A 27,175-nucleotide genomic window follows, 5' to 3' on the forward strand; every position below is an offset into this window, starting at 1 on the left:
CACACACACACACACACACACACACACACACACACACACACACACACACACGCCGAATACTTTTCCTTCAAGTAAAAGCCATCTGGAAGACTCGAGTAAGAAAATAAGACATTAGGACAGGATGGAGAGTAACACACACTGCAAAAGGTTTGGAAGGCAGAGAGCAAAGGCTTGTTGCTTATTATGGGTAAGAGGTATGAAGAGAAATGAAAGGGTTAGGCTTCCCCTAACTGAAGCTAATCATTTCATTAATACAGAAGGAATACAAATGTCTAACTTTTCATTAATGCTAAGCGAACTTCTGTACCTTAGCAAATGCATAGAAAATCAGGGTGAATTTCAGGACTTGGGGGATTACATTGGTGAACAACACACACCTGTATCCTTGCCTTATGAGATTACAGCCCAAATCAAACCTGTCTACATACCAATTAATGTCCATACCACTATGGAATAAAATAATGTCAGTTCCTCAAAGATGAAATCTGATAGGTCAGGCTCCCATATCTTATCTGGGGGTTCAAGGAGAGCAGTATGAAGGTTATAAAGAGCCCAACTTGGCAGAGAGACTTGCATTTGCTTCACTGTGGCTGTGTGACTCCTGGGCATCCCAATGTCTTTCAGTTTTTCGCATTGAGTTAATGGAATAGTAGTCTTGTTCTTATAAATTCTGTAGCATCTAAAGAGAAAATATTGTGAAGAACGTCGCTGGGAGCTACATTGTTAAAGAAACCACAGGCTTTGCATCTGGTAGTCTAACGTTTCCTGCTTTGTGGCAAGAGGACTACTGAGCTAATTTATATCACATATAACCTTCTAATTTTTTAAATTGCCTCTCAAAAACAGTTTTGAAAAGGATATAAGACTGTATAAGGCAACCTTTACAAACTGGTTTTCTATAACCTGAAGGATTATGGGTTTCAATGATGATAAACATTTGGATTATTTCCATTTCTGATCTTGAAACTATCATATTTTATTTACAGAAAACAACGGAATTCAATAAATAAAAAGTGAGGAAGTAAATCTATATAGTCAGAGTTTTCAAGTCAAGGAGAGAAGCCAGGGAATGCCCAGTGCCTGGGAGGAAGCAAGGATAAGCATGTGTTCAAAGTTTAAGAACAGTGCAGCAATGTGAGGACTCAGGCAGGTTGGGAATGTACCGGACTTGTCCAAGTCACAATCAGATAAGGAAGTATTCCATAAACAGCAGACGGCTGTAAATGCTAAAATTAGTTTGATTCACCAGGAGATAAAATGAAACTAAGGCTTATAAAAATTTATATAAATTCATAGTTTTCTAAATTTTTTTCTGATAAAGTACATTCACTAGAAGACAGATATTTTTATATATTTCATTATAAAAATAGGATACAGATATCATTATGTTGAGTAGATGGATCTTGAACTTTTGGCTCATGCCATCCTTCCTTAGCTTTCCAAGTATTTGGGACTACAGCCACATGTAGGCACACACTAGGCTCAGAGTCAATTTCTTTTTTAAGTTAAAAAACATGTCCTTGAGTGTGAAATTTTTATTTATTTAATATTAACAAATGTTAAGCGTTCATTATGTTGTGATTTCAACAAGGACATTTTAAAGTTAAATATAGAAATTAAAAACGAAATGAGCTCTGAGCATTGTTTGGGATGCGAGTCTAGAAATTTCATGTAAGGAAAGATTGCCACAGTCGATCATTTGAACAGTAAAATCATATGTGAGGGTCATTGCAGAAAGTCAAAGGTCAGAGTGTACAACCCATCCAGGCTCATACAATCATTTCCTTCTTCTTCTGTTTTGACCCCTGAGATTCATGTGCTGAAGCTATTCTTGTAGATGCATCAGTTCAGGCTGAGCAGCATAAACATGTTCTCAACGTTTCAATTGGTTGTACTTTCATGTAATTGCCTCCATCTCTTGCAAGGACACATTTTCCTTTCTTTTTATTTGTTTTTTGTTTTTATTTATGTTTCTGTTTTTCGACAAGAAGTGAGACATACTTCCCTGTGGGAATAAGGATTAATATTTAGAATGTAGCTAGGAGGTACACTGATTTAGTAAGGTGCTGGTTTATGTTTTTCTCAACGATCCATAGCTATGAGATGTCATCTCCTAGAAATGCCAGAGAAGCTACATCCATTCAGTCTAATCCATACAAAGGCCTAAACAAGTCCAGGCAGGGATGAAAGAAGGAAGAAGAAATTATGTAGCTTATATTTTAATTTTAAAAATTAATAATAATTCTTTTACTTACAAAAACATAATTTTAAGAAGCCAGTATCATAGAGAACTATGGAAAGAGAGGTACTCATGATAGCTCTAAAGGAGACACAGAAATTGTGGTACTTGAGCAGCTATGATGGATGCAATTGTATAAATGTTCCATATAATGTTATGTCTGTGACCTTTGAAGAAGACCCCCCAAAATAGTGACTGGATTGGGGAAAAAGGTGTATGCATTTATAGTGATACTCTATGTCTGGAGCTGAGTGTTCATTTAGCTATCATTTAATAGAGCCAAGTTTTATTATTCTGTTAGCTTTACTTGATAGAGATTTTAGCAAGAGTTAATTTAAGGAAAAAAAGTGCAGACCTCTACTAGAGTCTAACCCCAAAGTCATGCATGAGTCGGCATCATGTCTATGGTCTTCACATGTGTTGTGTTTTTCATTAAGAAATACTGCTGTGACATACCTGTCATTAGCCCTAACACATGGGAGTCAAAGCAGAGGGTGTTAAGTCTGAGGCTCATCTTAGGTGCATAGGTAGACAGTGTCTAAAAACAAAAACAGAAACCAAACCTCTTGCTAGTATTGTTTATTGCTATTTGCTCAAATTTGAAGGATTGCCAGAGTTGACTCGAATTTAAGACCTAATACTCTATATGGACTGAAAGCATAGTAATAATTTGCACCTGGTTTTAAGGGCTTAAATGTTCAAGTAACCTATTAGTCATACAAAGAGCTTGTGATTATCTGATTTTTTTCCTTTAAAAGGAAATTCTCTATCAGTAAACTAGTAAATGGCAATGGGGAAGGTTATTTTAACGGGTGGTGTGCAATCCAGGTATCATGAATGGGAAAAGAAGAATAAAGCAGGAAGAGGTAGTAATTTGAGGTTGGGGGGTTGGGTAAAGGACAAGATATAGGGAAAAATAAACAATACCAAAAACATTCAGAAAAGCTGTATGGAATCCTACTATTCTATACACATCTGTATGAATGAATAAAGGAAGTTTACATGGAGTAATCTCATAAGAGGTAGGTTAGGATCAATGTTTCTCACAAACACTATAAGCTTTGAATAAAAAGCCCACTGCCAGATATGGGCTATCTCTTTTCAAGTTGTTGGTTGGTGGCTTCTCGTAGACCCACAAACATAATAGGCTCTCGAGACTGTATGCATTTACCCTCCAGAACTTGATGGTAATAATCTACTGCAGAACATACCACAAGTTCAAATAATTGAACTTGGAGAAAGCAAGCTGATACTGGCCTAGGAAGCACCATTTCTGTCATCTACCTTTCATAATGCTGGCACGTGCTAGGTGTGCTACTGATGGGATGACCAACAGTCCTACCCATGAAGGAGCCTGGCATGTTTAGAAAGCAAGCACACTGGAGATAATCAATGCTCACTGGTGTAATAGGGAGTGATGGGAGTAACCAACAACTTTTTGAATGGACTTGAGGCCAATTGCACCAGATGGAATTCTTGCCTGGTGACATTAGGAGAGCCAAATAATCTGTTATACGTCATAGGCTAAGGGGAGAACCAATTACTATTACTCTGCTAAATGTACATAGAGTTAAAATGACTCTTTTTTTCCCAATTTTTATTAGGTATTTACTTAATTTACATTTCAAATGCTATCCCCAGAGTCCCCTATACCCTCCCCCCTCCCCCACTCCCCTACCAACCCACTCCCCCTTCTTGGCCCTGGCGTTCCCCTGTACTGGGGCATATAAAGTTTGGAAGACCAAGGGGCCTCTCTTCCCAATGATGGCTGACTAGGCCATCTTCTGCTACATATGCAGCTAGAGACACGAAATCTGGGGTTACTGGTTAGTTTATATTGTTGTTCCTCCTATAGGGTTGCAGACCCCTTCAGCTCCTTGGGTACTTTCTCTAGCTCCTCTACTGGGGGCCCTGTTTAAACTGACTCTTTTTTGTTTTGTTTTGTTTTGTTTTTGTTTTGTTTTGTTTTTTTCGAGACAGGGTTTCTCTGTATAGCCTTGGCTGTCCTGGAACTCACTCTGTAGACCAGGCTGGCCTCGAACTCAGAAATCCACCTGCCTCTGCCTCCCGAGTGTTGGGATTAAAGGCCTGTGCCACCACGCCCGGCTCCTAAACTGATTCTTATTTCATTACATGCAATATAAGTGTGTCTTTCAACCCTCCTCCAAGAATTTTTTTTTTTTTCCGTAAATAGCAATTAGTACAGAGACTCACAACTGGTTGGCATGTAGGGGAAAATTGAATGAAAGCTCAGCCCTAAATGGGATATCTACATCACGCCCCTCCTAGAGAGTTCAGGGATCATCTCAGAAAAGTGGGGGGAAAGGTTATCAGAGCCAGAGATAGAAGGCGGCTACATCAATACAGTGTTTTCTGGATCTTCACAAGACCAATCCATATAAACAGGTAGTATGGAAAGGGAGAAGTGGTCAAAGAAATTCCACCCTCACTGAAGTAGGTGCTTCTGGAGGTTAATGGATCTGGGTGAGGGAAGAGTCAGCTTTCTTCAGGGATTTGGCCCTTGAGAAACTGTATTTCATTCACTTGTCAAATACTCATGCCTCTAAGGGCAGCACCAAACGAACCTCCTGGCTCTCAAGCAAGAACAGATGAACTTGAGCAAAGATAGGGTGGGTAGAACAGGGAAGGGAGTGGTAGAGAGTTTATATCCAGTACATTTGTTCAATACACATTACACACATGCATGAAATTCTTAGGCAATAAAACAAGGAAAAAAATAAAGATCATTTATGAAAAAGGGAATATCTCTGAGGTTTTAGGGATAAAGTAGATGCAAAGGGTACAGTAGATGAAGTTCTTTTTATATTAGTTTTGGGAACATTTCAATAGGTACTTTCTGCTTATAGAAACCAGTCCTAATGAACTTATTCCTATACTATCTCTACTAAATAACAGATCATATTTATAGGACACAGTGTGTACGTCAATGTACAAGAATTTCATGAAAACAGTTATACTGGGAAATATTCGTCCTAATTCAATATGTTTTCCCTGGTTGAAAAGTATTTTTTCAAAGTATTCAACTATGCTAAGCAGTATTCTAAGCAGTAAAAACACCAATAGTAACAAAGATCTTTTGTGTGATTGCCAATGCAAGTCTGTCACTAAAAACATGGAATCAAAGCTTTGTTGTTGATTTTAAAGACTTTCTGCTAATTGTAGGAAGTTGATTATTAATAGTCGCAATATTTTTGAGGAAAGTCAGAAAGGTTACAATAATTTTGAAAACTCAACAAAATTTATATATCACTACACCATGGTTTGATTCGATGTGTAATATTTCAGAATTGTAGCAACAATTTTATGCCGATAACATAGCATTCAATTTGCTTTTACAAATGGTGTAAATGATAATATATAAATCACAGAAATGTCATTCCTAATTGTGTACACTGGTACACATGGTATATACAATTTTATGTTTTTGTTGAGTATAATAGTTTGGATGTTAAATATACATTGATTGCTTTTGAAATTAGAGAGGAAATAGCTCATTGACAGATCTTGAAATTGTACCAATAGCTTTGTTTTGATCTGTAATGTTAAAATATTTACAATATTTCCATGTCCCTCAAGATAACTATCATTTCCTGAATATTCATCATTGAAAGCTAAGGCAAGGCATGATTTCTCAACAAGTGGAGTCTAAGACTTCTTTACCAAGTGTTTTATATTGATATACCTTACTTATTATCTGATGGCATAATGTTTGCCTATTCCTTCTTCTTAAGAGAATGCAAACAGACATGGAAGATAGCACTAAATAGCCATTAACATACTTTACAGTTTATTTAGCATTATTTTTTAGCCAAAGAAAAATTTGTTTTTATGCCAAATGATCCATGATTCTGTACTGCAGGACATGGCCAAATCATGATGTCAATCTATCTGTACAGTGATAATTTAAATTTTAGTGTATCTAGATTTATTTCTGTCTGTTCAGCACATTAGACTTTCAAGCTATTTAAACATCTCACTTGACATCAAATAAGCAAAGTATTCCTTACTGAGACAGCACAGATGTTTTAAAAATAATTTAGTATCTTCAGCTCTAAAAATCATTATTTCATTATTTGCAAATAGTAGTGTCTAGAGTCAAAAATAGCCATTGAATCCATTCCCCTAGATTCCTCATTATTTTTTGAGATGTGGGCATTATGATAGGGACAGTTGGTGGTTCATCCCAAGCTATCTAAATGGTAAGTCGCAGGATCCACTCTGCTGAGCCCTTCTCTGCTTAGTTTCCAGCTTGTGTCTTAACTAACGTCTCAAATGATTCTTAAGCATTTGACAACCACTTCTAATAAGGTTTCAATCAAATTAGTCTTCACGTTTTTATGTCATTTTATATCTCAACATCTAAAAGTCATGCCTAATCTATTCTTAACCGCCTCACTGAGAACAACTGCAGATTTTAAGAAAACCATGCCAGTGTGTCAAAAATCACAACACAGAGTAATAAAAGTGAAGGTATTTATAATAAAAGGCACCGGGCAGTATTGAGACACTGTTGAAATCTACAAAATAAGGAACCTTTCTCTCCATAAAATACAAGTATTTGATATAATCAGATATTCTAAATAATTTGATTTTTTTTTCAATAATTGGATTTTTTCATTCCACTATGGACATAACTATTAAAGTGTCACACTATTCTTTATAAGTGCACATTATTATATGTGTTTATTAAAAATGAGACCTTTCTGCATAATTTTATGTAGACACAGTCTATTGCCAGTTTAACATTTATATTTTTCAGTATCAAGAGGAAACTCTTTGTTATGCATTAATCAGGTACTTTGGGAGCAGTGTTGGAGTTACTAAGATGGAAGTCTAACATATATTTAGTATTTGGGTTAATAAAAAAAGAGGAGCTAAGGGAAAGGAATTCTAGTCACGGATGTGGGAGGGAAAGCCACACTTAACATACGTCAGCAGTAGTCATATATAAAATGGTGGTGCTTCACACATACATATAAAGAGTTGCTAAGAAAAAAAATGTTTCTTTCTCTTCTTCAATAAATGAGATTGGGCAGATATTTTGAGGCAATATCTTCAGCAAACTTAGAATCTTACATAGAGATAACAGGTCAGCGCAACTAAAGAGACCAAGACATACAACAGGAAGATGCATTCAATGGACTACCAAAGAAAGCTTTTTGTGCAGATATTTTTTCTAATATCTGATGAATACAAAAATTGCACTTTAGAGTTTTCTGTTACTTTATATATTTCTTTTTCATAGCAAAGAAATAGCACAGATTCACTAGCTAAACATCTCCAACTTCAAGAGTGAAAACAGAATGAGTGAATCCTTCTACAACTAACTTTTAAAATAGTAGGGAGCGAATAGGTCGGAATAGGCAATAGTATGTAGTAACACTAGAAAGTGACTTTGAATGACTATATTTTTCATAGAGTTTTCATACAAATTGCACACATTAACTGATTGTACCACTGGAACACCTTGAGAGAACTTACAATACCTTGCTGCTTTGAACTTAAAAGACTACAGAAATAATGCTATAATGAGTAACAATAGTTGGACGAGCCATCTCATACTGTCCCATTCTAGTGTAGAGTAGACTAAGAGACAGTGATTAAAGCTACTATTAAAAGTTAAATTGTATGAATTTTCAATGTGTAAATTATAGGATAAGCAAATGTATAAAACTTTCAATTATTTCATTGGTATCATTTTCTTGAAGTTATTTATGCCAGCTGATTTTTTTCCATAAAGAAATGTTCATAAGAACTAAAGTGTATGGTAGTGAATGTCTCCATGTTTACTCTGTAATGTCTCACAGACTGGTTGACATTGTCCATGTTAGAAATATTTACACCTGAAAGATTTGGCAAATACAGCATCTCCTTATCCCAGCGCCCATTAAAAAAAAACAGTCTTTAAACATAAAGACCCATCTAGTAAAAGACCAGTGCTATGGACCATGTTGAATAATATGTTAATTTCAAATTTAAGCTTTTTTTCATTATCACTATCAGAAAGATTTTTAACTTTGATTGAGACATGCCAGCAAAGGATGTGTTCCTAAGTACGGATACATTTTGCTAAAAGAAAGAAAGAAAGAAAGAAAGAAAGAAAGAAAGAAAGAAAGAAAGAAAGAAAGAAAGAAAGAAAGGAAGGAAGAAAGAAAGAAAGAAACAAAGAAACAAAGAAACAAAGAAACAAAGAAATAAAGAAACAAAGAAACAAAGAAACAAAGAAACAAAGAAACAAAGAAAGGTGGTGGTGGTTGTGGTGGTAATTATGATTTATTACTAATCTAGTCTCAACTGACTCACTGAGAACAATTGAAGATTTTAAGAAAATCATGCCAGTGTGTCAAAAATCACAACACAGGGTAATAAATGTGAAGGTATTTGTAATAAAAGGCACTGGGCAGTATTGAGTCACTGTTGAAATCTACAACATAAGGAACCTTAGTACACTCTAGATGCTTTGATCAAGCATTTGTGCAATTGGCTTCAATTAAGGCATTTTCATGCCTTAATTGCATGAAGAAACAGTTAAAATTATTAGTAACAATGTATATTACTCTGGATTTATCTTAAAGTTTTGAAAATTAAATAAAAATTCATTAAACAGTGAAGAGCTCTATAGTTTCTATCAAGGTATTTTTATCCCATTAGATTAGAATATACAGGTAACTATATTTAAGACACTTCATCTAAAGTTGATTTTCCACTTTCCAAGGAAGAACTGATTCATGAATCAATGCGGTTGAACCAATTCCTTTGCTCTTAAGAATTTAAATCACAAGTGGGAAGGAAGGGGAAAGTGGACGGGGGGGGGGGGGCAGGTCAGGATCCTGATCTGGTATTGGGTGAGGAAAAGGACTGAAGCCTTTACCTCTTTAAGCACTGATTTACCTCAATCACATCTTACTTCCCTTTGTTCTTCTGGGCTCTGCTCTCCACATTGATATTTATTGAAACACTATGCTTCATGGTTATTCAAAGATAGAGAGGTATGGATTATTTTCTAGACTGTTATAAGCATTCTTATTGGAAAGAGGCTAGATAGGGAGTGAGAATGATTGAGAGTAAATCATTTTCTGTCAATTATGGCAGTTATTACATATGTAGTTCTGATAGCCAGCTTTCTTTCGTATGAAATGGATACATTACATCTCGTCTCACTGTGGTCATACATTTCAATAGAAATGCTGTAATGAGCTTTCAACTGCTGAAATGAGTTTCTGGCATGCACTTTATTTTGAATAAATAACACATCATTATCCTCCTGGGACAGTAACTGCTGAAGACAATATTTTCATATTAAATTTGAACACTATGGATGTTTAAATTTCACTTATATTCTACTCAGGAATCATATGTTAACCATTGAAAAATGTAAACGATGCACAGTACAATCTGCTCCTGCTATTTCTAATTAAAGTGCATTTAATGTATTTTAGGGACTTTTGAAAAAAACAAAAACAAAAAAATAACAAAAGCCAACAAAATTTCAGTTTTCATTCTTCATGCATTTGTTCACCAGTATTGTGGCATTTACAGATGGCTAAAAAAAAATGCCCATGGGTTTCTGGAATTCATATTTTATTGGGGAAGTGGAAGAGCACTTCACTTTAGTCACAAATAGGTGCAGGGGTCAGGGAGGTAAAAAGAATACAGAAAAGAAGCATTGCTACCCCACCCATTCATGTGCAATGACTCTCTGACAGGGATTGTTTTCCCGGAGTATCCTGTATCCTAGAACTCTTTCCTTGTCATCCAAAGGGGAACAACACAGGAACATGCAAGGTCGACCCTTACAGAGAAAAATTCAGTACATATATCTTTCCTAATAACTGTCATGTTAGCCACATGTTTATCTGGGGAGAGAAAGATAATGTTGGAAGATTCCTTCCAAACTTTCAGCACTGCCCTATTGACTAGAATTTCCTATTTGGCTATCTGCACTTCAAATAGGTAACTGTCAGGCCAACTACAGTTTTCTCAGCTCAAACCTTCCTTTATTAGTAGAGATAGAGAAAGATTTGCCTGAGCTTGGGCATGTAGTTCACTCAATATATTTGTTTCCACTCATACATGATCAAAATGTGTTGTTAAGCTGGGCAGTGGTGGTGCATGCCTTTAATCCCAGCACTCGGGAGGCAGAGGCAGGTGGATCTCTGAGTTTGAGGCCAGCCTGGTCTATAGAGGGAGATCCAGGACAGCCGGAGCTATACAAAGAAACCCTGTCTCGAAAAACAATAACAACAACAACAACAACAACAGCAACAACAAAATGTGTTGTTAAATAGCAGTTATACAGTATACTATCCATACATATTAAATTTAAAATTAGATCAAGATACCTAACAATAACAACCATAACAAACGTATCAATATATTCATAGCCAATATGGATTGGGGGGGTTCCTATGATTTTTTTAAACTATTTTATTTTTTTAATTGTATATTTTATTTATTTACATTTCAAATGTCATTTCCTTTCCCAGTTTCCCCTCTGCAAATGCCCTATCCCATCCCCCCTTACCCTGTTTCTGTGAGGGTGCTCCTCCCACCCATCCGCTCCCACCTCACTGCCCTAGCATTCCTCTACATTGGGGCATCCAGCCCTCACAAGAGCAAGGGTCTCCTCTCCAACTGATGTGAGATAAGGTCCCTTCAGCTCCTTCAGTCCTTCCCCTAACTCCTCCAGGGGAGGGAGTCTTTGTGCTCAGTCTGATGATTGGCTACAAGCATATGCATCTGTATTGGTCAGGATCTGGCAGAGCCTATAGGGGAGATAGTTGTATCAGGTTCCTGTCAGCAAGCACTTCTTGGCATTAGCAATAGTGTCTGGGTTTGGTGTCTGCATGTGGGATGGATACCCAGGTGGGGCAGTCTCTGGATGGCCTTTCATTCTTTGTCCCTGGATTTCCTTTAGCTTGAAACAATTCTGGGTTAAAATTTTTGAGATGGGTGGGTGACCCCATCCCTCAATTGGGGGTCCATGCCTGACCACAGGATAAGGTCTCTACAGGTTCTTCCTTCTCTTTGTGGGTATTTCAGCTAATGTCATTTCTATGGGGTCCTGGAAGGCTTTTACTTCTCTGGCTTCTGGGACTTTCTGGTTGCTACCCCTAGTTCCCCATCCCCCAATCCTATACACCTCTGTTCAATTTCTTAACCCTCTGTACATCTCCTCCATCTCCTATCATACCTGATTCTGCCCCTCTTTTTTCCCCTTCAGTTCTTCTTTTCCTCCAAAGTCCCTCCTACCCTCTACTTCCCTTGATTATTTTGGTCCCCTGTCTAAGTAGGACTAAAACATCCACACTTTGGTCTTCCTTCCTCTTGAGCTTGATGTCATCCATGAGTTGTATCTTGGCTAGTCCATGTTCTTTGACTAATATCCACTTATCAGTGAGTATATACCATGTGTGTTCTTTTGTGATTGAGTTACCTTACTCAGGATGATAATTTCTAGATCCATCCATTTGCTTAAGAATTTCATGAAGTCACTGATTTTTAATAGCTGAGTAGTACTCCATTGTGTAAATGTACCACATTTTCTGTATCCATTTCTCTGTTGAAGGACATCTGGGTTCTTTCCAGCTCCTGGCTATTATAAATAAGGCTGCTATGAACATAGTGGAGCAGGTGTCCTTACTACATGTTGTAGCATCTTCTGGGTATAGGCCTAGGAGAGATATTGCTGGGTCCTCAGGTAGTACTATGTCTAATTTTCTCAGGAACTGCCAGATAGATTTCCACAGTGGTTGTACCAGCTTGCAATCTCACCAGCAATGAAAGAGTGTTTCTCTTTTTCCACATCCTCACCAGCATCAGCTGTCACCTGAGCTTTTGATCTTAGCCATTCTGACTGGAGTCGTGGAATCTTAGGGTCATTTTGATTTGCATTTCTCTGATGACTAAGGATGTTGAACATTTCTTTAGGTGTTTTACAGCCATTCGAGTTTCCCGAGTTGAGAATTCTTTGTTTAACTCCGTTCCCCATTTTTTAAATAGAGTTATTTGATTCTCAATGAGCCCAATTTCTTGAGTTCTTTGTATATATTGGTTATTTCCCAATCTGCTGGTTGCCATTTTGTCCTATTGACAATGTTCTTTGCCTTACAGAAGCTTTTAAAAACTACTTTATAGTTGAAGGAATGTTGTATATTTTTAGCTTTCTAGAATCCAGTGTAGTATTTTAACACTTAGAGACAGCTTTTTATTGCTCCAGGCCTGTAGTCATGGAATAGTTCTAACCTGTAGAAACCTTTCTTAATGTGAACTTTTACTTATGAACTCAGCTTGAGTAGTCATCAAAGAGGCATTTCTCTGTAGGCAGCATAATAACAGTTCCACACACACAGTTCTGTCAGCATAATGATGACAGTAGCAAACTTTTGTAATTATTTCTTTTACTTTTTGATAGTATAATTACATCATTTCCCCCTTCCCTTCCATCTCAGCAAATTATCCTGAAACCTCATTCTCTACTTCAAATTCATGGCGTCTTTTTCATTAATTTCTGTTGCATGCATATATGCATGTGACTATATATATATATATATATATATATATATATATATATATATATATATAAAATATGCTGAGTCTCTGTAATGTTACTTGGATGTATGTTTTTAGATCTGACAATTGGTATTGGATAACCAATGAGTATGCACTTCCCGTGGGAATATTATTAATACTCAGTAATCTTCAGTTGTCTATACTTCTTTGTGTGAGGTTGTCTCTCCAGAATGACTGTCTAAACATGAACTGAACAAAAACAATAGGCATTTTAAAGTAGTAATTAGAAAAAGTGAAGAACATGGAAATAGTCAATTTATGTAACCTTTTATACATTTAACCAATCTATATAGAAAGTAGAAAACGTATAGGTAGTTAGCTAATGACTCCTTATGGAAACAACAGATTTGAATGCAGTATTTTCACATGAGTAGTATGTACTTTTCTCCCTATTATAGTAATTGGAAAATGTTTCATGATGCTGTATTTCCTAAATACACATTATCAATTGAATAGTAATCTAACATCGAATGAAAAAGATCTTAATTTCTTCCAATTAAACCTATCGATTTAGCAGATGGTGTATTAAATATCATCATGTTATAATCACTTTCTACCAAATACTTTGAAGTTGAGAATATCTGCCACTTGGAAGATTGGCAGAAACAATTATGACCTTTGAGGGACAGGGACACATCACACATCAATAGCATTAAGGCCATTACTAATAAGATTCTCATTCCAAAGTTGGCAACCTAGAGCCATGCACATTTGGGCAGCTCTAACTGGATTCTTAGAAGGTCATAAGAAGTTAAGACATTATTGGGGGTCTGGTCAGAGCAATATGGGAAAGTTGCTGCAGAGAAACTGGAGTATACATGATCGTATTTCACTGTATTTTCAAGAAAAAAAGAAAAGATTGCATCATAGTCTTCTGCTAGGTTAGAAAGAGAATAAATGCCTTTCCTTTGTCTCTAGTTGTGCTCTGTATCTGATCTATTGCAAATATGAGAACCCGAATCTTCTTAGAATTAGACATTTACACTGACACCATCTAAAGAACTTTCATATTAACATGAGCAGTATTTTAAGTTTTGAGAAGTCTGTGTGATAACAAGGAACTTGTTTATCCTGAGATTTTTTTTTCTACTGACAAACCCATTATAAACAAGGAAGTCTCAGAGCACTATAATTTATCCTATCATCGTTTTAGAGGACATGCTGGTGTAACAGTATAAAGGACAAAGGCAGAGCTTTGTGTGAAATAGTGAAGAGAAAGAAGAATCATTTGTGCTTTATTCCCCAAAATCAGAGAGAGAAAAATTGGTGTTCAATAAGTAGGGCACCACATAAAAGGATATATATATAAAAGTAATCACCATAAAGTAGCGTGCATACTATGAGTAATCTTTCAAGGCAATCTGTGAATGACAGAGGTACGTACTTATTATGTAGTGCTGAGTTACAATAAAAAAAACCTTGAAAAATATTAGATTATCAAACTACTCAAGGGGGGGTACAAATAATTACAAATGGAACAGGGGATGTTGACCATATGGGTGAGAAGATGGCAATAAAGAAACAACATTTATTATTTAATGATTAAGCACAATGGGGGCAACTTCAAAGTTTATGAAAAATATAGAGTAATATGAACTCAGCACAAATATTTAATCTTACCCATGTGAACAAAGAAAGTATGAAAGAAAACTGCCTGGGATCTCAGAGGACATTACGGATAATAAAGAGTCAATTAAGGTACTATACATAGCAGGAACAATATTCTATCGCTGTTAATTTTGAATGGTATAGAGTGGCTTTATAATTTAATGAAAAAGAGCCTGGGAGGACTAATGAGCTGATGTCTTCAAAGTCCTTTAGACAAAGGTGTTACAGAAGAATAAAGTCTGGCTTTTATCAAAAGTCTACATACTTTGATAATATATTCTCATTTTGAAATGTACAAAAAGAACTATATTTAATCATTACAGTTTTAACTTCATAGTCATTTAGTAATTTACACAAAATAGTATTTTGAATTCTTACCAAAACTTCAGAATCTGGAAATGAGTATTCTGTGTTTGGTGGCTTGGCTTTTATAACTAACAGAGACAAAGCATATGATGTCATTGAGAAAATTTCCTGCAAGAGGACATTACTCCATTACTTCAGATTGTCTTCCATGCCGCAACAGATCAGCTAAGGGAGGATGACTACACCCAGTAGAGAAGCAGTGGATAGTTGTAGTTACTTGTAGCATCAAACTGTCCTAGAAATCAATTGAAGGTATGTGTGTGTGTTCCTACCATGAGAAAATGTGTACTCTTATTATCCTGTAAGCCCTTTACTAGGGATTCTGATATTATACTGTTTGAGAATGAGCATGTGTAATTAGGAATTATATCCTGGGTTTAGCTCTTTCTAGGAATGTTCTTTGTAGGGTAGAAGATGGACTTTGGCAAAAGTACCGAGAGGATGTAGGGAAAGAGATGCATTCCTTACCTCAGGGAAATTTCTTGGAACACAATGCACAGCAAGCCAAGAAAGGAAAATTAAGCAAACAGCATCTAATTGTTAAAGTAATTGGTTTCTCATTTGGTGAAGAAACTTTTCAATAAATATAGCTAACCTCATGTTGCAGTGAGGATACTTGAGTAAATTTTCTTTTCCTCCTCCTGAGATATCTGTGAGATTACTGGCTGTGTTAGCATAAATGTCTTTTAATTTTATTTCTGCTGTGTGTGCAGGTTTTCTGACTACAGTCAATAATAATCAGCTACTAGATTTGGAAAGGATGGGAATGGCAGGAACAGCTGGAAGCTTCTCACATGTCTCTGAATCTCAGCACAAAAATAGGACAGATTAACAAGATGGTAAAACTAGAAACCTATGAATAACATTTACAGCAAATCTGTGTGTCAAGCTATTCCCACAAACCCCCCAACTGCAGAGCTCCTGGGACACACTGTCATCATCTAGCAGACTTGTGGGTAATTAGTGCTTTGTAAGACAAGGAAAAAAAAAGTCACGGGGTTTCTTATGGTCCTGAGAATCACAAATAATCCAGACAACTTGAGTTAGCCTGGCAATAGCAGAAGCTAGTGGTGACTTTACCAGACATGTTTATATAGTCCAGCCGATCTAACCAGGTGCCTCTTAGTGCACAAAGGCCCTGTGTCCCTTAAAACTGCTATGCCTGAGTCTCACATTATGCAGCAAGTATTGCAGAAGAGAAAAAAATCACAATAGTTATTGACAATAGAGATTATGAAAGAGGCTACCATATAAAATGGAGTAATATACTACTCTTTGATATCTTGGAAAGCATGACATGTTATTTTAGACAACTTCATGAAAATAACAAAACAGATACTGTTGTAAGATATCTTATTTGAGTTCTACCCCTTCTTAAAACAGTGAAAAGACTGTATACAAGATCACTATTCAAATAAACTATTAATAAATATGCTAGAGCATCAAAAGAGATGGTTCAGTAGCTAGGAAAATTGAGTCTTTTTATAAGGACCTGGGTTCCTATCCCAGAAACCACACAATGCTCTTTAACTCTAGGTCCAGCATACCAAGTGTCCCGTTCTGACTCTGTGGGCATCAAGCACACATTCAGTGCATATATATATATATATATATATATATATATATATATATATATATATATATATATATATATATAAAACAAAATATTCAAGCTCATAAAATAAGTAAAGCCTTTAACAAAGGGTATCTGCTGTTAGACAAGGAGTTACAGAAAAGGAATGAATGAGGGAAATGTTCAATGTGTAAACCACAAAGTATTTATATTTCAGTAAAGCTAAATAGTGGTGATTTAAAAATACACTAATTTCTTAATAACACACGTATATTTTTAAATTGAGGAAATTGTTTTATTTGTCCACCACTTGGGTTTTACATACAACTCCTCTCTCCTCCCTCTCTGTTTGCTCTACATTCTCTCTCTCTCTCTCTCTCTCTCTCTCTCTCTCTCTCTCACATACACACACACACACCAAAGAAGGAATTTATATATCGAGGAAATTGACATATGTAATGCTTCATTTACTCACATTTGTTAAAAACACAAAAATCTCTTAGCAAATTGCAAGTATAGTAAATGGCATATATTATATTGACAACATAGTTTAATATACTATATATAATATGTGGGTGTGCATGCATATGTGTGTGTGTGTGTGTATTGCTTTGTTAAAGGGATTCATAGATATTGTGGTTACAAGCAGCCCTTAAACCTGGCCTCTACCTCTGTAACATTACAACATGATCTTTGAGTCATTAAAGAAACAGACTCCTTGAATAATCATACAGTATATTTCCTTGTCAAAGCTCTCCCAATTAATACACAAATATATTCATACCACAAGGTGAGATTCATATGTTCATAGCAGAATCGAATGCTGTTGTGTTGGAAGTGGCAAGTGCTGAGGGGAAGAACCATGCCAGGGAAATCACTTCTTCAAACCCCAGGAGGAGAGTGAGACATTTACCCATCACAGCAAGGAGTTGGGGGAGTTGGACCTTGAATACTTTTTATTCACATTACAGTTTATTGTCGCATCACACATCACACTTCTGAAGCTCTGGGGGTTCTCATGACTCTACAGCTGGACACAGGCACTGCTGGTCCCCTTTCTCTGCATTCCTTTCTGTTGGGGAGTTTCTATTTTGTAACAATCCTGATTTAAAATACCTATCTGGTGGGCACAGGAAAGGGAAGAGACTGAAGTCAAAAAAGGGGAACTTCCATTTCTTTCCTGGTACATGATGACTCCAGAATTACACATGTAAAAAGATAAATACTTGCATGGCTTCTCTTCTTTAAAAACCAATTTGCTTTTTGGCTGTCAGCATATTAGAAAATAAAGATGACTCCAAGGTTGTTATAGAATAACAGAATCTGTTTCTTAGGGATTGTGTTAGAGGTTTTAAAACTGATGCTCTCAGTTTCTGCCCCCTAACATGTTATCTGTTTCTTTTTTTTCTCTTTTCTTTTCTTTTCTTTTCTTTTCTTTTCTTTTCTTTTCTTTTCTTTTCTTTTCTTTCTTTTCTTTTCTTTTCTTTTCTTTTCTTTTCTTTTCTTTNTTCTTTTCTTTTCTTTTCTTTTCTTTTCTTTTCTTTTCTTTCTTTCTTTCTTTCTTTCTTTCTTTCTTTCTTTCTTTCTTTCTTTCTTTCTTTCTTTTTGAGTCTGTCAAAGCTTTTCTAACAAATTGGAAAATCATTGCTCATTCAGTGGGATTTAGTTTTCTTCTTTCCTGGATGAAAATGATACAACAAATCTGTTTTGGTATCTTAAGAATCAGTGAGTTCTGGTTTAATTAAATAGTCAAATACTGATTGCTCATTTCCAGTGTCTGGGTTTTGCTTTCAAAAGTTTTGATCTGTGTTTGCGCCTTTGGCTAAACAATTAGACAATAATTTTAAAATACATACATATTCTAATAAACTGTCTATTTATACCATATAAAATTATTTAATTCTTACAGACTAGCAACATTTATATTCAAACAAATCCATTCATATTCCTTATCTAATTTATTTAACATTTTGTGATTGATAATTTTTATTACAATTGATCAGAAACTGAGAACCCTGACAGGAGTAACAAGTTATCTAGCTGCTATTTTGGAAAAATAATAGAAAGCATTTTTTTCAAATATCTTTATCTTACAATGCCTTGATATAACCTCAAAAGCCAGAAATTAAGCACGTTGAAATGAGGTTTGGTAGTCAGGTTCAGAAGTCAGATTCAGATTCAAAATTTACTGAAACTTATTGATCAAATTAATATTAATAATAGTATTAAATCACTTAAGCTATTTTTACTGTGTTTGGTTTTGCACATGCATGTACGTGTGTGTGTATGTGTGTGTGTGTAAGACAACCTCCCATGTCATTCCATACTAACATCAATCACCTTAGCTTTGACACTTTGCCTCTCATTGGCCCATTGCCATGGAATGGTAAAGAACACAGACATTCTCTTGTTTGACTTCTCAGCACTGGATTGCAAGGGTTTAATGGTGAGCTTTTCAGTTTTACCTGGATATTTGGGACTCAACTCAAGCATCATGCTTGCTTGGCACACATTTTACCTAATTAGCCATCTACCAAGAACCAAACTTTTATCTGCCTGACAGTACTACAAAGAAAAAATAAAACTATTTCTGGAAGATCATTTCTTTCTTTTTTAAAAAAATAAAGAACAGTGAAAATATGAAGCTACATGGAATATTAACAATGTTTGGTATATCATCATTGTAATTAATGGTTGTTAAAAACACAGTATTCTCCTTGAAAATCAGATACTGTTAAACACTTCAGTTCACTTTCTTCCCCCTTTGTGCCAGAGTGCTGAAACATTCAAACTATTATTAATAACCATAGTATGCATAGATTTGCCACGGTGCTAAAACAATTTGTACGATATAATTTTGTTCTGTCAGATTAATGACACACTATCAAGTAAAGACATCTGGTTCCTACCTTGAATATCATGCTTTATCTCTACATGCAATCAATGAAATGTTGTCTCTCAGAGGAATATTACTCATCAGTTGTTTAAATGGATTAAAATATTCTAAAAATAATTGCAACAATTATGCAATGATAGTCTGTCAGAGAGTGCTCTGTGGATGTGATAGAAAGAACTCGACATGTGTTCCAATAGTTTAAGGAAAAGAAGTCACATCCCCAGCTACATTATTATTCATGAATTTCAAATAGCATGCAATTCTGTTTCTTGCAACCTTGGTTCTCTTGCAAACAGTGATCTCTGTGCCTGGAACATCCTCGTTCAGCTTCTGATTCTCCCTGGTTTCTATTTTCCCTCTAAAATCCTAAAGGATACCTCTTCTAGGGATTCCTCCTCAATCACCAGTGCTCAGGGGCATAACCATTTGCACATTCTATATTTGCCTTTTATTCCTTAAAGGATCCAGCTTGGTTCATGTTTGGAAATGGAGGGGGCTCTCATTTTTCCTGGAACTTAGTAGGGTATCTGTGGCTGCTGACATAAAAAGAGGGCACCCCTGAAGCCATATATATGTAACATCTTACATACCATGCAGGTTGCATTTTTAAATTTAGAAATAAAGCTAGGGGTTATTGGATAGAGAAATATATTTTCATTTCAAAACAAAAATAAATTTCAAAAATGATATTATAGAGGTTGCTCAAAAATCCGTTGAGGAGCTGGGTTATCAGAGGTGAAGGGATGATTGTTTTAATGTTGATTACATCCTTAAAATAATTTTGATATTTGACTATGAACTGTAGCTTGAGATAAATATCAACAAAAATAAAAATAGAAAAGCATTCATTATAAAATATTTTACTCCTATTAACTCTGAGAATCATTGTTATCTCTACTTTATGCATGAGGCATCTGACTTATAGTTAGTTTAATGAACCAGAAGAATGAAACATAAAGTTGCAACTCAACCAGCACAATGCCATGGCTGAGACACATCTGCTCATTTTACTTCCCCAAAGTGAAAAATGCATATGATATTAAGAATTTAAGTTTTTGTGCTAGAGCATAGGAATTTGAAATGTCAGAAAATGAATTGACTTGTTATAAATTTGCGTATATATGTATGTAATGCACAAATATACATACATATACATATGTGTATGTCTGTGGTTATCAGTATATAGTAAAATGTTAGATTTCATTGAAAAAGAAATTTCAAAATACACATTTATATTTAACAAAGGTAACTTTAAGCATAATGCATAATATCTAGGTAACAGTCACTCATTATTTCATGGATCCAGCAAAGAAAATCTCATACTATTAAATGTCCAAAATTTGGCCACACCACTGAGTTTTCAACACAGCCCTTACAGTCACTAATCAACACATTATCACAAAAATAACAAAACCCAGCTGAGTATTGACTTGATTATCTGCACTAGAAATTCTAACACTTCTAAGATATCATGTATGACAGACAGTGCACAATCAACTAATCAGTCTACCAACTGTTCCAACACTGCGTGCTTGTGTTTTTAGAAAAGAGCAGAGAAAGAAGAATAAAAAATTTCTTATTAATGTGAAAAATAGTTTCAAAAATGTTGGATTATAGAAAATCTGCGACTTTGTTATTTGAATTTTTAAAGGGTTACAGCAAACAATATGATATCAGCTAATAACTGTAGGTAAAAATAGAATCATTACATAAACTGGTGATACTTTATCAGAGCAAAAATATTATTTCAGTTTTCATAATACATCTCCCCTGCCACTGGAATTATATTTGATGTTGACTAAATGACATGCTACTTTTTGTAATTCAGTTCTCTTAGAGAAATGTACCTGTTTCTAGAATGGGCACATGTTGATACATTTGAAAATTAAGAGACAAAATAATGGCAAAATATTAATCTTATCTCAATGCGAACAATAACAATAACAAAAGAGTCAACCTAGAAAAGAAATCCAATTATTGAAATCTCAGAGGAAGAAATTAGAGTTAATCACTTTTCTTTTCTCCAATGAGTTTAAACTGACTTGTCATGTATCATTTTGTTGCATAGAAAATGTAGCCATTATTTTACAAGTTGTATACCTTAGTTCAAGGTAAAGATAGTGGTCACTACTTATAGAGCACTATCTTTTGAAGAATTATTTATTTGAAATATGTAATTTAAATGTCTGCAGCCCCAAAATAGTCAGATTTTGGCTCTCCATATGCAGTCCATGGTAGCCATGTTCCTTAGATCTTCTCAAACTGAATCCCTATGCTTTGAGCCTAAGCATTGAACAACTGTCTCTCCACCAACCCACTGGCTTATCTAGTGATTGAGGGGAAAATGGCTTTATGGCAACACAGAGTATGAAATGTAACCAGAAACATGTCTCTAGTATTTAACTCAAATTATTAGTGTAGAGTTGGTAATGACCAGGAAGAAACTCATGCAATCTTAGTAAGGAGGTTTATATTTTGACAAAGTCTTTGCTATGACAGAAGTCAGAGAAATAATGTTACATAAGTATTTAGTACTCTTAGAGGATTTGCAATATGAAATATCATACATTTTGTAATCACTTGAACTCAGAACCTAAAGCATTGAATGTGCACTCTGTACCACTGAGCTATATTCCTGGGCCTTATACCAAAATTTAGTTTTATTAGGTATAATGCTATATTTAAAAATTCCATATATATATATATATATATATATATATATATATATATATATATATATATATATATATATATCATACTAGGCTTGAGAAAAAGTGATGGCAAATGTTTTATTACCGAAAACTAAAAACAAAATGTATGCCGATGATGCCCTTGTGCTCAAGACGTGTGTTTGCTCAGGATCCCATGATGCCTCCTGCAAGCCCAGGTCTTACTCCAGAAAGCAGAAATGATACATCCAAGTAAGAATAGGTACAGGTTTGCATATTAAAAGACACTTTAAAAGTACCAGTTTGTGAAACTGAGGTGTGTAATGGCAATTAAATTATTTGAGACATTCTCACTATAAAATGTGTGCTTATGAGAAGATTAGAACTTTCTATAGCATTTGCCTCTTCAGAGAAAAATTGGTATTGCCAGATGAATTCAACCCATTTGCCTAACTCCTCACCAGGAAATTGTATGCAGGAATTTTCATCCTAGTGTGTTTGCAATATTCTAAGTTGTGAAAATGTGAAAAACTGGTCTATGGGTATTGGTTCAATTAATGTCACTCATTATTCCCTATAAGTTGATAAAAGTGGGCTTCTCTGTATTATGAATGACTGGCAAGTTTTAATTTAAAAAAAGTTTCAGATTTTAAATTAACATCTACACAAGTAACAGCTCACCAAGAGAAGGATTCAGTAAAATGTTGGTAATTAGTAATGCAGCCAGTAACATTGTTTTTTTCTTATCAGTGAAACTTGAGATCTAAATCTCACACACACACACACACACACACACACACACACACACACACACATCTTAAAATGCATTAAAAATTAAGTTTAAACACTTTAAACCAACTGTTAACTGGTGCTTCCAGCTGGAGCATTCATAATGCAATAAAATTAGAAAGTTGGAAAGAAAACACTGCACAGAAATGTACTTGATTTAAAAGTCAGACTTCACATTTCAAAGTTCCTGGTATTTCGGATGAGCTTCTGCTGTGCATGCCCACAGAGGTACACTTTCAAGTCAGAGAAGAGTGCTCTGCCAAATGTAAAATCCTTTGTGCTCCATTTGCAGACAGGAGAACTTAGGGGGCTTTGCTGAGGACTGCTGTCTGCTGCAATTAGAATGGCTTAACCAACACAGGAAACAATTTCCAGATCCCCATTGAACCCAAAGAACCCTAGGAATGTAGAACTTTTAAAAAAGTGAGAAAGTATACTTTCTTTAAAAGGATTTTAGTGATTAGGTGAATAAAGATAGTGGTCATGATCCAGCATAGGAATGATGATGATAATGGGGAAGATGATGGGGATGATGGGGATTGTGATAGTGATGGTGATAGGGCTCAGGGTTGTGATGATGGTGTTGATGATAGGATGATGGTGGTGATGATAATTTGATGATGAGGATGAGGATGACAATAATGAGGAAGAGGAAGCGGGTGAAGTTAGAAGCAATTCTTATGTACCCAATGGCTGCTCTGTGCTTTGGGTGAAGGCTCTTTATCCTCTATGGTAAGCATAGTAATTATTCCTATCTTACAGATAAAATAACTATGTTAGATGGTCTGCCGAAGTGTTACCAAACCTAAGGCAGAGTATAGTTAGGAGCTCATAAATGCCTAAGTATGTTTTCAAACTCTATCATCTTTCCATTCGGCACAATTGAAGTTAGTCAAACTTCTCCCAAAATATATCACTACAGCTCTCATCTATATTACATATTTGATTTCAGAATGGATCAGAAATCTTGATGCACTATTTGTCCTCAAGGACCTCTACTCCCAGGAAAGTCATGCCATCCCTCTGCAGCTGCCCGTGGGAGGGAAAATGCTTCGGAATAATGCTGGCCCACATTAATTGTCTCTTGTCTTTAAAAAGGCAATCACCACAGTCAGAGGTTGGTCTGGTCATTTAAACCCACACTTTTTTTTTTTTTTTTTGTGGTGTGTGTTACCGAGACCTTTAATGAGCACAGTTGGAGTGGGGAGCTTTCTATTTTGGAAAGCCAAGAACAGCTCCAGATTTGTGGTGTTCCCTCTCAGCACATCAGAATATGTGTTCACAGAGGCCTGAAGTCAAAACTTAGGAGCATATCTTTTGACAGACCATTTTCCCTTAAGAGGCTTACATTCAAATAAAGCCATCTTTGCATTGGAATTCCCTACAAGATCATACAAATCTGTTTGGCTATGAAACACTGGATTTCATTTTCATTGTGTTTGTTTCATCATGACTGTAACCTCGAGGTTATGCAAGGCTCAAGCTGATATCCCTTTTAAACTTGAAAAAGTCAGAACAGAACTCATACATTTAAACAAGGTACAAAACAAATGGAATCCATAAGCTTTAAGAAAGAACCTAGTGCCAAAATATCACTCTACTTAAAGGGGGGTATATGAAAAAAACTTTGCTACACACTGACTAAATACTACTTATTTCTAATGAATATGTAACTGAATGAAAAAATTTAAATGTTTTTGAAGAAATCAGTTATTATAGTGATGTATTTTATTTTATTGAATAAGCATTGATTAAATCTTTCTTTAATACATAAACAAAAGTGTATCTGTGAATAATAAAACAATGGACAGCAGTAAATGCCATTGTCAAAGATATGTGAGTGTTATATAAATACTATAGATACTATTATCAAATGAGTTCTCAAAGGAGGTAAGTTGGGTGAATAGAGAGGATGAAGGCATGTGACATCATTTTATACTGCTACCTTTTATACTACAGGTCCTCACCTACTATGTCTGGACAGGTTGAAGTTCTTGTGAGGTTTTCAATAACCAGGTGCATGCTCCCATGCTTAGAGGCTCTCCAGCAGTTTTCTCCATGTAGCTATGCAGGTTGAGACTTGCTCTTCTCTTTTCATCAAAACTGTCCACAATAGTTACTTCTCAGCAACTTACTTTCTCTCTTCCCTACTAAAAACTGCATTTTCCTGTCCACTTCTCCATATCCTTTGTATCTCCTATTTTTCTTAACTCATGTTGATTTCAAATGTATTATAGTTACTTTCTTATTTATTCTACACATTGTCATCACCTTCATTTCATTCTAGACTCATTGGGCAGAGCCTTTGTTTCTCTTTACTGCCAGTTTGGCAGAGCCCACAGCATGCATAGCTTTGGAGAATCTGTGAAATGCTGAAAAAGATTAGGACAATGGATATACAAGTTAAGTTTATAGTTAAAGCATTAACAGAATTCAGATAATATTCCAAAGTAAGGGAGTTTGCCAGCCACTGTTCCAAGCTAGAGGAGTTTTTTTTTTTTTTTTTTAAATTTGGCATCCAGGGAATATGAGGCAGAAAACAGAAAGCATAAAAAAGACTGTGGATCATGAACACACTGTGGACCACAGTGCTGAACTAACTGAAGCATGCAGGCCCGGGGGCAGAGGCAGGATAATTAGATTCCCCTTTAGGGGAACACCTTATCCTCTCCTTAAAGACACAATCAAGGGAAGGAAAATGACAGGTAAAAATAAAGACAGAAGTTTGAATGTGGAAAGTATGAACACCTGTAAATGAAGACACCTTATCGCCATGGTGTCTGGGCAGAAAATGGAAGGTGTTCAACAGAATGTGAAAAACAGTTGCTGGAAAGGATCAAATGGACTTTCTGAAGAGTTAAAGTTTGAATACTAGAGAACAAATAGGTATCTACCAAAGATCTGTAAATGTAAAAACACAAGAAGGATGAGAACCCAGGGAAATCAGAAGGTCAGGAAGCCAGGTAGGTCAGCTGTGTGCAAGAAAAGTGTGCAAGAAAAGTGAGACCATCTTTGGAACCAGAGCTGCCATGTGGTAGATACAGGACATGTGGTTGCCCTTGTCATTACTAGAGTCACACAATTCAAAGGATTGAGTTTATGCTTTTGCTGAATTGAGGGGCAACAGTACGCTCATCACTTAAGCTGTCTTAGCCATGTGACTCCAAAGGTGGCTCAGGTTTTTATAATCTATAGAATAGCAATGTGTGTGAGTACCTATTTCATATGCCCAGGGATGACTAAATGTGGCTAATTTTGAATCTGGACAAAAATATGGTAGTTAAAAACTGAATACATTTAAGGCAATGGATCTAAGGCATCTAAAACAGTACTTGGACCAGTATAAACACTACCTAATAATCTTATAGGTTTTTCTGATCCATATGCTCATTCTTGGCTGTTTTGGCCAGGCGCTGATGACCAAACTGTAGAGCCAATGGACAGCAAACTTTTCACCACCCACTCACAGAACTGAGAAACAGTGCAGGTGACCATCTGTAATAGAAGTCTACTAAGGCAGGGGTTCTTCTCAGTTCCTGTAGGAGTCCGGGCACGCTCTGTACCTATTTCTCATAGAACTGACTTTGAAGTTTTAAGCTCGGAATTAAAGTTTTTCTACATCTTGTTCCCAAGTTTTGTTCCAAAAATCTCCTGCAGCCAGATTTATTTGAACTTCTTACAACAGCCAAGGAAACAGGAGGTTTTGGATTCACATGCTGTCTGTCTCACAATACCTTTCCCTATCCTACCAATCATCATTCCCTTCTGTTACTGCCCCACACAAGCAATTCCCAAGTACTCATCTGTCTTCCAAGTGCTAACAAGCATCTTTCCATTTTGAATGTTCCTTGAAATTAAAATTTCTAACTTGAAGCCTATTCAATATGTATCTTGACTCCCCAAACCTGCACAGGGCTAATGTAATAAATGATACAGCTAGGTTATTAGGAATGGATACTAAAAGGTATTTGTTCTGCACATCCATGACTGCCAACAAAGAGATAATAAGGGGAAGAGAATTTTTAAAAAAAAATTTATACATTATTTTCTAAAGGCGACAGCGAAAGGCTTGTCGAACACATGAGCAGAAAAGCTCAAAGGTTAAAATAGCTTTTAACTGTAGTTTTGTGAAATAAATCAAACATATAAAAATTTCCCCCAAACAATCAAAAAGGACATTGAGAGCACATTGCTTAGAATTGGGCTTTCAAATCCTTTACCTATCCTATACAAATAAGATGAATCTTGGAACAACCATAGTAATTTTAACATAAACATCCATGTATGATAAGATTAAAATGACTTAGTTTTAAAATTTTTAGCAAGATTCTGAATAAGTAACATTTGATTATGCTGTAGCATTGCATAATGAGTCACATTAAACCAAGACTTAAACACTCCCTGCATACATGCACAAACACACACACACACACACACACACA

The 27,175-nt window shown here is 35.7% G+C and overlaps 1 protein-coding gene across 6 annotated transcripts in view; it reads right to left on the reverse strand.

The window, feature by feature from the left end:
• The window catches only part of Kcnh7 (potassium voltage-gated channel subfamily H member 7), a 452,259-nt gene that overhangs the window by 309,538 nt on the left and 115,546 nt on the right, over positions 1–27,175 (reverse strand). The window lies entirely within an intron of this gene.

Source organism: Mus pahari, chromosome 3 (genome assembly GCF_900095145.1).
Source record: "Mus pahari chromosome 3, PAHARI_EIJ_v1.1, whole genome shotgun sequence".
NCBI classification, from domain to species: Eukaryota; Metazoa; Chordata; class Mammalia; order Rodentia; family Muridae; genus Mus; species Mus pahari.